A 13710-nucleotide genomic window follows, 5' to 3' on the forward strand; every position below is an offset into this window, starting at 1 on the left:
ATGTTACAGTGATGGAGGACATGTATGAAAGCTGTAAGACCGCGGTGAGGTGTGCTGTAGATGTGACAGAGGAGTTCAAGGTGGCGGTGGGTCTGGATCAAGGATCGGCTCTGAGCCCCTTCTTCCTAGCTCTGGTGGCGGACAGGCTGACAGATGAGGTTAGACTGGAATCTCCGTGGACTATGATGTTTGCGGATGACATTGTGATTTGTAGTGAGAACAGGGAGCAGGTGGAGGAAAATCTAGAGAGATGGAGGTCTGCTCTGGAAAACTGAGATGTGTGTCAATGAGAGGGACCCAGGTGGAACGGTGAGGTTACAGGGGGCAGAGGTGAAGAAGGTGCAGGACTTTAAGTACTTAGGGTCAACGGTTCAGAGCAACGGAGAGTGTGGAAAAGAGTTGAAGAGGCGACTGCAATCAGGTTGGAACGGGTGGAAAAAAGTGTCAGGTGTGTTGTGTGATAAAAGAGTGTCAGCGAGAATGAAAGGAAGCCACCGTCTCAAGACAGTGGTGAGACCAGCGATGTTGTTCGGCTTAGAGACAGCGGCACTAAAGAAAACACAGGAGGCAGAGCTGGAGGTAGCAGAGCTTAAGATGTTGAGGTTCTCTTTGGGAGTAACGAGGATGGACAGGATCAAGAATGAGGACAAACGGTTAGTTCAAAGCAATATACTCCAAGCCTAAGACTTACTGTCTGGAGGAAGTTGCAGAAAACAAACGGCTAAATAGTTGCAGCTGATGTAAGAGCGATTGCTGAAACAAAGTGGGACTTTGCTCAAAGACGCCTGGAAATATGTTGCTTCATTGAAGGTCAAAGGGTCTTTTCAGGGTTCTCTTTGAGGCCCGGCTAGCTCAGGTGGTAGAGCATGAGACTTTTAATCTCAGGGTCGTGGGTTCGAGCCCCACGTTATGTGTGGTGCTTTTAATACGGCCACACTGGATAAGATCTGGGACCAACACTAAAACTCCACAAAACCTTGATTTCTTGTACAGCTGAAAATGAAAGTCACTTCCTGCAATTACACACAGTAAAGTAGCCAAATTACAGTCGGCTTTCTCAAGGGAGGTGATTTCACAAATTGGGATATGGAAACCGACTTTACCCGACTAGATACCACTCGGAGTACCGCAATTTTGTTGTCGTTTATACACGTAACCATGTTTCCAATCAGTTTTCTCAAACTGTGCATAAGCGTAACAAAAGGCTGCAAGCCCTACGATGGATGCTGAGGTTTTCGAAAAAGTAGTAATTCAGAAAATCCAGCTGCAACTGCAGCCAGACTTGGCTACCCGTACAAACGTTTTGCCAAACAATATCGATCATCTAACCAACACTCCAACTGAAACCCACTAAACTATCAAACAAGAGCTTCACTCACTTCATTACACTGTCATAAGTTGCGCAAAGTCCCGACTGACGGCCCTTTCCAGCTGAGACAAAGGTGAGTATTGCAACAAATTGAGACTTTCCTCAAGAACACCTCGAGTATGTTGATTGAATTAGAGAATAACAACCTAATGACTTAGTTCCACTGTCCTAAAGAGTCGGCGCCCACCAACAACTGTCAGGATGGCCGAGCGGTCTAAGGCGCCAGACTCAAGGAAGAACTTTTTCCCCAAAGGGACTTCTGGTCTCCAGTGGAGGCGTGGGTTCAAATCCCACTCCTGACATTACTTTTATCTGCATGTTGCTAATGATTTAGACATAATTGTATTGAACAAATTTGAAAACTTTAACAACTCGTGATTGTCTTTTGTTGCACAAAGCAAAAGACATGGCAACACTATTGCATAATCCTTCTCTACCATATACCATTGTGCTGCTGAGATAATGCTGCCGCAACTTTCTTACGAGAATGCACCTCGGGCACTCCTGGCAGTAATTTCTGACCACGCGCACAACTGACCCTCCACATCAACTCACGTCAAGTGAGGTGGCCATGATGTGCATGCAAACGATTAGTTCGAAGCAATTTATTCCAAGCCTAAGACTTACTGTCTGGAGGAAGATGCAGAAATCAAACGGCTAAATAGTTGCAGCTGATCTAAAAGTGATTGCTGAAACAGAGTGGGACTTTGCTTAAACACGCCTGGAAAAATGTTGCTTTATTGAGGGTCAAAGGGTCTTTTCAGGTGTCCTTTTAGCGGCCCGGCTAGCTCAGTCGGTAGAGCATGAGACTCTTAATCTCAGGGTCGTGGGTTCGAGCCCCACGTTGGGGGGGGTCTTTTTTGATTATGGCCACACTGGAGAAGATCTGGGACCAACACTAAAACTGCACAAAACCTTGATTTCTTGTACAGCTGAAATTGAAAGTCACTTCCTGCAATTACACACAGTAAAGTAGCCAAATTACAGTCGGCTTTCTCAGGTGAGGTGATTTCACAAATTGGGATATGGAAACCGACTTTACCCGACTAGATACCACTCGGAGTACCGCAACTTTGTTGTCGTTTATACACGTAACCATGTTTCCAATCAGTTTTCTCAAACTGTGCATAAGCGTAACAAAAGGCTGCAAGCCCTACGATGGATGCTGAGGTTTTCGAAAAAGTAGCAATTCAGAAAATCCAGCTGCAACTGCAGCCAGACTTGGCTACCCGTACAAACGTTTTGCCAAACAATATCGATCATCTAACCAACACTCCAACTGAAACCCACTAAACTCACAAACAAGAGCTTCACTCACTTCATTACACTGTCATAAGTTGCGCAAAGTCCCGACTGACGGCCCTTTCCAGCTGAGACAAAGGTGAGTATTACAACAAATTGAGACTTTCCTCAAGAACACCTCGAGTATGTTGATTGAATTAGAGAATAACAACCTAATGACTTAGTTCCACTCTCCTAAAGAGTCGGCGCCCACCAACGGCTGTCAGGATGGCCGAGCGGTCTAAGGCGCCAGACTCAAGGAAGAACTCCTTCCCCAAAGGGACTTCTGGTCTCCAGTGGAGGCGTGGGTTCAAATCCCACTCCTGACATTACTTTTATCTGCATGTTGCTAATGATTTAGACATAATTGTATTGAACAAATTTGAAAACTTTAACAACTCGTGATTGTCTTTTGTTGCACAAAGCAAAAGACATGGCAACACTATTGCATAATCCTTCTCTACCATATACCATTGTGCTGCTGAGATAATGCTGCCGCAACTTTCTTACGAGAATGCACCTCGGGCACTCCTGGCAGTAATTTCTGACCACGCGCACAACTGACCCTCCACATCAACTCACGTCAAGTGAGGTGGCCATGATGTGCATGCAAACGATTAGTTCGAAGCAATTTATTCCAAGCCTAAGACTTACTGTCTGGAGGAAGATGCAGAAATCAAACGGCTAAATAGTTGCAGCTGATCTAAAAGTGATTGCTGAAACAGAGTGGGACTTTGCTTAAACACGCCTGGAAAAATGTTGCTTTATTGAGGGTCAAAGGGTCTTTTCAGGTGTCCTTTTAGCGGCCCGGCTAGCTCAGTCGGTAGAGCATGAGACTCTTAATCTCAGGGTCGTGGGTTCGAGCCCCACGTTGGGGGGGGTCTTTTTTGATTATGGCCACACTGGAGAAGATCTGGGACCAACACTAAAACTGCACAAAACCTTGATTTCTTGTACAGCTGAAATTGAAAGTCACTTCCTGCAATTACACACAGTAAAGTAGCCAAATTACAGTCGGCTTTCTCAGGTGAGGTGATTTCACAAATTGGGATATGGAAACCGACTTTACCCGACTAGATACCACTCGGAGTACCGCAACTTTGTTGTCGTTTATACACGTAACCATGTTTCCAATCAGTTTTCTCAAACTGTGCATAAGCGTAACAAAAGGCTGCAAGCCCTACGATGGATGCTGAGGTTTTCGAAAAAGTAGCAATTCAGAAAATCCAGCTGCAACTGCAGCCAGACTTGGCTACCCGTACAAACGTTTTGCCAAACAATATCGATCATCTAACCAACACTCCAACTGAAACCCACTAAACTCACAAACAAGAGCTTCACTCACTTCATTACACTGTCATAAGTTGCGCAAAGTCCCGACTGACGGCCCTTTCCAGCTGAGACAAAGGTGAGTATTACAACAAATTGAGACTTTCCTCAAGAACACCTCGAGTATGTTGATTGAATTAGAGAATAACAACCTAATGACTTAGTTCCACTCTCCTAAAGAGTCGGCGCCCACCAACGGCTGTCAGGATGGCCGAGCGGTCTAAGGCGCCAGACTCAAGGAAGAACTCCTTCCCCAAAGGGACTTCTGGTCTCCAGTGGAGGCGTGGGTTCAAATCCCACTCCTGACATTACTTTTATCTGCATGTTGCTAATGATTTAGACATATTTGTATTGAACAACTTTGAAAACTTTAACAACTCGTGATTGTCTTTTGTTGCACAAAGCAAAAGACATGGCAACACTATTGCATAATCCTTCTCTACCATATACCATTGTGCTGCTGAGATAATGCTGCCGCAACATTCTTACGAGAATGCACCTCGGGCACTCCTGGCAGTAATTTCTGACCACGCGCACAACTGACCCTCCACATCAACTCACGTCAAGTGAGGTGGCCATGATGTGCATGCAAACGATTAGTTCGAAGCAATTTATTCCAAGCCTAAGACTTACTGTCTGGAGGAAGATGCAGAAAACAAACGGCTAAATAGTTGCAGCTGATCTAAAAGTGATTGCTGAAACAGAGTGGGACTTTGCTTAAACACGCCTGGAAAAATGTTGCTTTATTGAGGGTCAAAGGGTCTTTTCAGGTGTCCTTTTAGCGGCCCGGCTAGCTCAGTCGGTAGAGCATGAGACTCTTAATCTCAGGGTCGTGGGTTCGAGCCCCACGTTGGGCGGGGTCTTTTTTGATTATGGCCACACTGGAGAAGATCTGGGACCAACACAAAAACTGCAGAACAACTTGATTTCTTGTACAGCTGAAAATGAAAGTCACTGGGGGACTTTCATAGGGAACACCGAGGGTACTCGGTGTGTCATCTGGAAAGAGGAAAGTGGACAAGGTGATTTGGCGGCAGAACGAGGAACTTCAGGAGTGTATACAGAGAAAAAGGTTAGCTAAGAAGAAGTGGGACACTGCGAGGACTGAAGAGAGTCGACAAGAGTACAGGGAGATGCAGCGTAAGGTGAAGGTAGAGGTGGCAAAGAGCATATGAGGACTTGTATGCTAGGTTGGACACTAATAAGGGAGGGGTGGATTTGTTCAGGTTGGCCAGACTAAGAGACAGAGATGGGAAGGATTTGCAGCAGGTTAGGGTGATTAATGATAAGGATGGAAATAAATTGACAGGTGCCAGGATTGTGATGGGAAGATGGAAGGAGAACTTTTTAAGAGTTAATCAATGAGGAAAATGAAAGGGAACAAAGAGTAGAAGAGGTGACTGGTGTGGAGCAGGAAGTAGCCAAGATTAGTAAGAGTGAAGTGAGGAGGACGTTGAAGAGGATGAAGAGTGGAAAGGCAGCGGGTCCTGATGACATACCTGTGGAGGTATGAAAGTGTCTAGGAGAGGTGGCAGTAGAGTTTCTGACTAGTTTGTTTAACAAGATCTTGGAGAGTGAAAGGAGGGCTGAGGACTGGAGGAGAAGTGTACTGGTGCCCATTTTTAAGAACAAAGGAGATGAGCAGAGCTGTGGCAACTACAGAGGAATAAAGTTGATGAGCCACACAATGAAGTTGTGGGAAATAGTAGTGGAAGCTAGGCTAAGGGCAGAGGTGAGCAATATGGTTTCATGCCTAGAAAGAGTCCAACAGATGAAGTATTTGCTTTGAGGATGCCGATGGAGAAATACAGAGAAGGTCATGGGGAGTTGCATTGTGTCTTCGTAGACTTAGAGAAAGCGTATGACAGGGTGCCGAGAGAGGAGCTGTGGTATTGTATGAGGAATTCTGGAGTGGCAGAGAAGTATGTTAGAGTGATGGAGGACATGTATGAAAGCTGTAAGACCGCGGTGAGGTGTGCTGTAGATGTGACAGAGGAGTTCAAGGTGGCGGTGGGTCTGCATCAAGGATCGGCTCTTAGCCCCTTCTTCATAGCTCTGGTGGCGGACAGGCTGACAGATGAGGTTAGACTGGAATCTCCGTGGACTATGATGTTTGCGGATGACATTGTGATTTGTAGTGAGAACAGGGAGCAGGTGGAGGAAAATCTAGAGAGATGGAGGTCTGCTCTGGAAAACTGAGATGTGTGTCAATGAGAGGGACCCAGGTGGAACGGTGAGGTTACAGGGGGCAGAGGTGAAGAAGGTGCAGGACTTTAAGTACTTAGGGTCAACGGTTCAGAGCAACGGAGAGTGTGGAAAAGAGTTGAAGAGGCGACTGCAATCAGGTTGGAACGGGTGGAAAAAAGTGTCAGGTGGGTTGTGTGATAAAAGAGTGTCAGCGAGAATGAAAGGAAGCCACCGTCTCAAGACAGTGGTGAGACCAGCGATGTTGTTCGGCTTAGAGACAGCGGCACTAAAGAAAACACAGGAGGCAGAGCTGGAGGTAGCAGAGCTTAAGATGTTGAGGTTCTCTTTGGGAGTAACGAGGATGGACAGGATCAAGAATGAGGACAAACGGTTAGTTCAAAGCAATATACTCCAAGCCTAAGACTTACTGTCTGGAGGAAGTTGCAGAAAACAAACGGCTAAATAGTTGCAGCTGATGTAAGAGCGATTGCTGAAACAAAGTGGGACTTTGCTCAAAGACGCCTGGAAATATGTTGCTTCATTGAAGGTCAAAGGGTCTTTTCAGGGTCCTCTTTGAGGCCCGGCTATCTCAGGCGGTAGAGCATGAGAGTTTTAATCTCAGGGTCGTGGGTTCAAGCCCCACGTTTTGTGTGGTGCTTTTAATACGGCCACACTGGATAAGATCTGGGACCAACACTAAAACTCCACAAAACCTTGATTTCTTGTACAGCTGAAAATGAAAGTCACTTCCTGCAATTACACACAGTAAAGTAGCCAAATTACAGTCGGCTTTCTCAGGGGAGGTGATTTCACAAATTGGGATATGGAAACCGACTTTACCCGACTAGATACCACTCGGAGTACCGCAATTTTGTTGTCGTTTATACACGTAACCAAGTTTCCAATCAGCTTTCTCAAACTGTGCATAAGCGTAACAAAAGGCTGCAAGCCCTACGATGGATGATGAGGTTTTCGAAAAAGTAGCAATTCAGAAAATCGAAAATCGAGGAGAAGTGTACTGGTGCCCATTTTTAAGAACAAGGGAGATGAGCAGAGCTGTGGCAACTACAGAGGAATAAAGTTGATGAGCCACACAATGAAGTTGTGGGAAATAGTAGTGGAAGCTAGGCTAAGGGCAGAGGTGAGCAATATGGTTTCATGCCTAGAAAGAGTCCAACAGATGAAGTATTTGCTTTGAGGATGCCGATGGAGAAATACAGAGAAGGTCATGGGGAGTTGCATTGTGTCTTCGTAGACTTAGAGAAATCGTATGACAGGGTGCCGAGAGAGGAGCTGTGGTATTGTATGAGGAATTCTGGAGTGGCAGAGAAGTATGTTACAGTGATGGAGGACATGTATGAAAGCTGTAAGACCGTGGTGAGGTGTGCTGTAGATGTGACAGAGGAGTTCAAGGTGGCGGTGGGTCTGCATCAAGGATCGGCTCTGAGCCCCTTCTTCCTTGCTCTGGTGGCGGACAGGCTGACAGATGAGGTTAGACTGGGATCTCCGTGGACTATGATGTTTGCGGATGACATTGTGATTTGTAGTGAGAACAGGGAGCAGGTGGAGGAAAATCTAGAGAGATGGAGGTCTGCTCTGGAAAACTGAGATGTGTGTCAATGAGAGGGACCTAGGTGGAACGGTGAGGTTACAGGGGGCAGAGGTGAAGAAGGTGCAGGACTTTAAGTACTTAGGGTCAACGGTTCAGAGCAACGGAGAGTGTGGAAAAGAGTTGAAGAGGCGACTGCAATCAGGTTGGAACGGGTGGACAAAAGTGTCAGGTGGGTTGTGTGATAAAAGAGTGTCAGCGAGAATGAAAGGAAGCCACCGTCTCAAGACAGTGGTGAGACCAGCGATGTTGTTCGGCTTAGAGACAGCGGCACTGAAGAAAACACAGGAGGCAGAGCTGGAGGTAGCAGAGCTTAAGATGTTGAGGTTCTGTTTGGGAGTAACGAGGATGGACAGGATCAAGAATGAGGACAAACGGTTAGTTCTAAGCAATATACTCCAAGCCTAAGACTTACTGTCTGGAGGAAGTTGCAGAAAACAAACGGCTAAATAGTTGCAGCTGATGTAAGAGCGATTGCTGAAACAAAGTGGGTCTTTGCTCAAAGACGCCTGGAAATATGTTGCTTCATTGAAGGTCAAAGGGTCTTTTCAGGGTCCTCTTTGAGGCCCGGCTAGCTCAGGCGGTAGAGCATGAGAGTTTTAATTTCAGGGTCGTGGGTTCGAGCCCCACGTTATGTGTGGTGTTTTCAATACGGCCACACTGGATAAGATCTGGGACCAAAACTAAAACTCCACAAAACCTTGATTTCTTGTACAGCTGAAAATGAAAGTCACTTCCTGCAATTACACACAGTAAAGTAGCCAAATTACAGTCGGCTTTCTCAGGGGAGGTGATTTCACAAATTGGGATATGGAAACCGACTTTACCCGACTAGATACCACTCGGAGTACCGCAATTTTGTTGTCGTTTATACACGTAACCATGTTTCCAATCAGTTTTCTCAAACTGTGCATAAGCGTAACAAAAGGCTGCAAGCCCTACGATGGATGCTGAGGTTTTCGAAAAAGTAGCAATTCAGAAAATCCAGCTGCAACTGCAGCCAGACTTGGCTACCCGTACAAACGTTTTGCCAAACAATATCGATCATCTAACCAACACTCCAACTGAAACCCACTAAACTCACAAACAAGAGCTTCACTCACTTCATTACACTGTCATAAGTTGCGCAAAGTCCCGACTGACGGCCCTTTCCAGCTGAGACAAAGGTGAGTATTACAACAAATTGAGACTTTCCTCAAGAACACCTCGAGTATGTTGATTGAATTAGAGAATAACAACCTAATGACTTAGTTCCACTCTCCTAAAGAGTTGGCGCCCACCAACGGCTGTCAGGATGGCCGAGCGGTCTAAGGCGCCAGACTCAAGGAAGAACTCCTTCCCCAAAGGGACTTCTGGTCTCCAGTGGAGGCGTGGGTTCAAATCCCACTCCTGACAATACTTTTATCTGCATGTTGCTAATGATTTAGACATATTTGTATTGAACAACTTTGAAAACTTTAACAACTCGTGATTGTCTTTTGTTGCACAAAGCAAAAGACATGGCAACACTATTGCATAATCCTTCTCTACCATATACCATTGTGCTGCTGAGATAATGCTGCCGCAACATTCTTACGAGAATGCACCTCGGGCACTCCTGGCAGTAATTTCTGACCACGCGCACAACTGACCCTCCACATCAACTCACGTCAAGTGAGGTGGCCATGATGTGCATGCAAACGATTAGTTCGAAGCAATTTATTCCAAGCCTAAGACTTACTGTCTGGAGGAAGATGCAGAAAACAAACGGCTAAATAGTTGCAGCTGATCTAAAAGTGATTGCTGAAACAGAGTGGGACTTTGCTTAAACACGCCTGGAAAAATGTTGCTTTATTGAGGGTCAAAGGGTCTTTTCAGGTGTCCTTTTAGCGGCCCGGCTAGCTCAGTCGGTAGAGCATGAGACTCTTAATCTCAGGGTCGTGGGTTCGAGCCCCACGTTGGGAGGGGTCTTTTTTGATTATGGCCACACTGGAGAAGATCTGGGACCAACACAAAAACTGCAGAACAACTTGATTTCTTGTACAGCTGAAAATGAAAGTCACTGGGGGACTTTCATAGGGAACACCGAGGGTACTCGGTGTGTCATCTGGAAAGAGAAAAGTGGACAAGGTGATTTGGCGGCAGAACGAGGAACTTCAGGAGTGTATACAGAGAAAAAGGTTAGCTAAGAAGAAGTGGGACACTGCGAGGACTGAAGAGAGTCGACAAGAGTACAGGGAGATGCAGCGTAAGGTGAAGGTAGAGGTGGCAAAAAGCATATGAGGACTTGTATGCTAGGTTGGACACTAAAGAGGGAGGGGTGGATTTGTTCAGGTTGGTCAGACTAAGAGACAGAGATGGGAAGGATGTGCAGCAGGTTAGGGTGATTAATGATAAGGATGGAAATAAATTGACAAGTGCCAGGATTGTGATGGGAAGATGGAAGGAGAACTTTTTAAGAGTTAATCAATGAGGAAAATGAAAGGGAACAAAGAGTAGAAGATGTGACTGGTGTGGAGCAGGAAGTAGCCAAGATTAGTAAGAGTGAAGTGAGGAGGACGTTGAAGAGGATGAAGAGTGGAAAGGCAGCGGGTCCTGATGACATACCTGTGGAGGTATGAAAGTGTCTAGGAGAGGTGGCAGTAGAGTTTCTGACTAGTTTGTTTAACAAGATCTTGGAGAGTGAAAGGAGGGCTGAGGACTGGAGGAGAAGTGTACTGGTGCCCATTTTTAAGAACAAAGGAGATGAGCAGAGCTGTGGCAACTACAGAGGAATAAAGTTGATGAGCCACACAATGAAGTTGTGGGAAATAGTAGTGGAAGCTAGGCTAAGGGCAGAGGTGAGCAATATGGTTTCATGCCTAGAAAGAGTCCAACAGATGAAGTATTTGCTTTGAGGATGCCGATGGAGAAATACAGAGAAGGTCATGGGGAGTTGCATTGTGTCTTCGTAGACTTAGAGAAAGCGTATGACAGGGTGCCGAGAGAGGAGCTGTGGTATTGTATGAGGAATTCTGGAGTGGCAGAGAAGTATGTTAGAGTGATGGAGGACATGTATGAAAGCTGTAAGACCGCGGTGAGGTGTGCTGTAGATGTGACAGAGGAGTTCAAGGTGGCGGTGGGTCTGCATCAAGGATCGGCTCTTAGCCCCTTCTTCATAGCTCTGGTGGCGGACAGGCTGACAGATGAGGTTAGACTGGAATCTCCGTGGACTATGATGTTTGCGGATGACATTGTGATTTGTAGTGAGAACAGGGAGCAGGTGGAGGAAAATCTAGAGAGATGGAGGTCTGCTCTGGAAAACTGAGATGTGTGTCAATGAGAGGGACCCAGGTGGAACGGTGAGGTTACAGGGGGCAGAGGTGAAGAAGGTGCAGGACTTTAAGTACTTAGGGTCAACGGTTCAGAGCAACGGAGAGTGTGGAAAAGAGTTGAAGAGGCGACTGCAATCAGGTTGGAACGGGTGGAAAAAAGTGTCAGGTGTGTTGTGTGATAAAAGAGTGTCAGCGAGAATGAAAGGAAGCCACCGTCTCAAGACAGTGGTGAGACCAGCGATGTTGTTCGGCTTAGAGACAGCGGCACTAAAGAAAACACAGGAGGCAGAGCTGGAGGTAGCAGAGCTTAAGATGTTGAGGTTCTCTTTGGGAGTAACGAGGATGGACAGGATCAAGAATGAGGACAAACGGTTAGTTCAAAGCAATATACTCCAAGCCTAAGACTTACTGTCTGGAGGAAGTTGCAGAAAACAAACGGCTAAATAGTTGCAGCTGATGTAAGAGCGATTGCTGAAACAAAGTGGGACTTTGCTCAAAGACGCCTGGAAATATGTTGCTTCATTGAAGGTCAAAGGGTCTTTTCAGGGTCCTCTTTGAGGCCCGGCTATCTCAGGCGGTAGAGCATGAGAGTTTTAATCTCAGGGTCGTGGGTTCAAGCCCCACGTTTTGTGTGGTGCTTTTAATACGGCCACACTGGATAAGATCTGGGACCAACACTAAAACTCCACAAAACCTTGATTTCTTGTACAGCTGAAAATGAAAGTCACTTCCTGCAATTACACACAGTAAAGTAGCCAAATTACAGTCGGCTTTCTCAGGGGAGGTGATTTCACAAATTGGGATATGGAAACCGACTTTACCCGACTAGATACCACTCGGAGTACCGCAATTTTGTTGTCGTTTATACACGTAACCAAGTTTCCAATCAGCTTTCTCAAACTGTGCATAAGCGTAACAAAAGGCTGCAAGCCCTACGATGGATGATGAGGTTTTCGAAAAAGTAGCAATTCAGAAAATCGAAAATCGAGGAGAAGTGTACTGGTGCCCATTTTTAAGAACAAGGGAGATGAGCAGAGCTGTGGCAACTACAGAGGAATAAAGTTGATGAGCCACACAATGAAGTTGTGGGAAATAGTAGTGGAAGCTAGGCTAAGGGCAGAGGTGAGCAATATGGTTTCATGCCTAGAAAGAGTCCAACAGATGAAGTATTTGCTTTGAGGATGCCGATGGAGAAATACAGAGAAGGTCATGGGGAGTTGCATTGTGTCTTCGTAGACTTAGAGAAATCGTATGACAGGGTGCCGAGAGAGGAGCTGTGGTATTGTATGAGGAATTCTGGAGTGGCAGAGAAGTATGTTACAGTGATGGAGGACATGTATGAAAGCTGTAAGACCGTGGTGAGGTGTGCTGTAGATGTGACAGAGGAGTTCAAGGTGGCGGTGGGTCTGCATCAAGGATCGGCTCTGAGCCCCTTCTTCCTTGCTCTGGTGGCGGACAGGCTGACAGATGAGGTTAGACTGGGATCTCCGTGGACTATGATGTTTGCGGATGACATTGTGATTTGTAGTGAGAACAGGGAGCAGGTGGAGGAAAATCTAGAGAGATGGAGGTCTGCTCTGGAAAACTGAGATGTGTGTCAATGAGAGGGACCTAGGTGGAACGGTGAGGTTACAGGGGGCAGAGGTGAAGAAGGTGCAGGACTTTAAGTACTTAGGGTCAACGGTTCAGAGCAACGGAGAGTGTGGAAAAGAGTTGAAGAGGCGACTGCAATCAGGTTGGAACGGGTGGACAAAAGTGTCAGGTGGGTTGTGTGATAAAAGAGTGTCAGCGAGAATGAAAGGAAGCCACCGTCTCAAGACAGTGGTGAGACCAGCGATGTTGTTCGGCTTAGAGACAGCGGCACTGAAGAAAACACAGGAGGCAGAGCTGGAGGTAGCAGAGCTTAAGATGTTGAGGTTCTGTTTGGGAGTAACGAGGATGGACAGGATCAAGAATGAGGACAAACGGTTAGTTCTAAGCAATATACTCCAAGCCTAAGACTTACTGTCTGGAGGAAGTTGCAGAAAACAAACGGCTAAATAGTTGCAGCTGATGTAAGAGCGATTGCTGAAACAAAGTGGGTCTTTGCTCAAAGACGCCTGGAAATATGTTGCTTCATTGAAGGTCAAAGGGTCTTTTCAGGGTCCTCTTTGAGGCCCGGCTAGCTCAGGCGGTAGAGCATGAGAGTTTTAATTTCAGGGTCGTGGGTTCGAGCCCCACGTTATGTGTGGTGTTTTCAATACGGCCACACTGGATAAGATCTGGGACCAACACTAAAACTCCACAAAACCTTGATTTCTTGTACAGCTGAAAATGAAAGTCACTTCCTGCAATTACACACAGTAAAGTAGCCAAATTACAGTCGGCTTTCTCAGGGGAGGTGATTTCACAAATTGGGATATGGAAACCGACTTTACCCGACTAGATACCACTCGGAGTACCGCAATTTTGTTGTCGTTTATACACGTAACCATGTTTCCAATCAGTTTTCTCAAACTGTGCATAAGCGTAACAAAAGGCTGCAAGCCCTACGATGGATGCTGAGGTTTTCGAAAAAGTAACAATTCAGAAAATCCAGCTGCAACTGCAGCCAGACTTGGCTACCCGTACAAACGTTTTGCCAAACAATATCGATCATCTAA

The 13710-nt window shown here is 46.1% G+C and overlaps 8 non-coding genes across 8 annotated transcripts; all 8 read left to right on the forward strand.

Annotated features, from left to right (window-relative positions):
• The first annotated feature begins 1564 nt into the window (after positions 1 to 1564).
• On the forward strand, positions 1565 to 1671 carry trnal-caa (transfer RNA leucine (anticodon CAA)). The gene is made up of 2 exons: positions 1565 to 1602; positions 1627 to 1671. It is a non-coding gene; the product is annotated as a tRNA-Leu (tRNA).
• A 476-nt stretch (positions 1672 to 2147) lies between these two features.
• Positions 2148 to 2220, forward strand: trnak-cuu (transfer RNA lysine (anticodon CUU)). The gene has a single exon. It is a non-coding gene; the product is annotated as a tRNA-Lys (tRNA).
• Positions 2221 to 2872: 652 nt separating this feature from the next.
• On the forward strand, positions 2873 to 2979 carry trnal-caa (transfer RNA leucine (anticodon CAA)). The gene is made up of 2 exons: positions 2873 to 2910; positions 2935 to 2979. It is a non-coding gene; the product is annotated as a tRNA-Leu (tRNA).
• Positions 2980 to 3455: 476 nt separating this feature from the next.
• trnak-cuu (transfer RNA lysine (anticodon CUU)) lies at positions 3456 to 3528 on the forward strand. Its single transcript has one exon. It is a non-coding gene; the product is annotated as a tRNA-Lys (tRNA).
• Positions 3529 to 4180: 652 nt separating this feature from the next.
• On the forward strand, positions 4181 to 4287 carry trnal-caa (transfer RNA leucine (anticodon CAA)). The gene is made up of 2 exons: positions 4181 to 4218; positions 4243 to 4287. It is a non-coding gene; the product is annotated as a tRNA-Leu (tRNA).
• A 476-nt stretch (positions 4288 to 4763) lies between these two features.
• On the forward strand, positions 4764 to 4836 carry trnak-cuu (transfer RNA lysine (anticodon CUU)). The gene has a single exon. It is a non-coding gene; the product is annotated as a tRNA-Lys (tRNA).
• A 4227-nt stretch (positions 4837 to 9063) lies between these two features.
• trnal-caa (transfer RNA leucine (anticodon CAA)) lies at positions 9064 to 9170 on the forward strand. The gene is made up of 2 exons: positions 9064 to 9101; positions 9126 to 9170. It is a non-coding gene; the product is annotated as a tRNA-Leu (tRNA).
• Positions 9171 to 9646: 476 nt separating this feature from the next.
• Positions 9647 to 9719, forward strand: trnak-cuu (transfer RNA lysine (anticodon CUU)). Its single transcript has one exon. It is a non-coding gene; the product is annotated as a tRNA-Lys (tRNA).
• Positions 9720 to 13710: the final 3991 nt, after the last annotated feature.

The sequence above is a fragment of the Channa argus genome, unplaced genomic scaffold, assembly GCF_033026475.1.
Source record: "Channa argus isolate prfri unplaced genomic scaffold, Channa argus male v1.0 Contig093, whole genome shotgun sequence".
NCBI classification, from domain to species: Eukaryota; Metazoa; Chordata; class Actinopteri; order Anabantiformes; family Channidae; genus Channa; species Channa argus.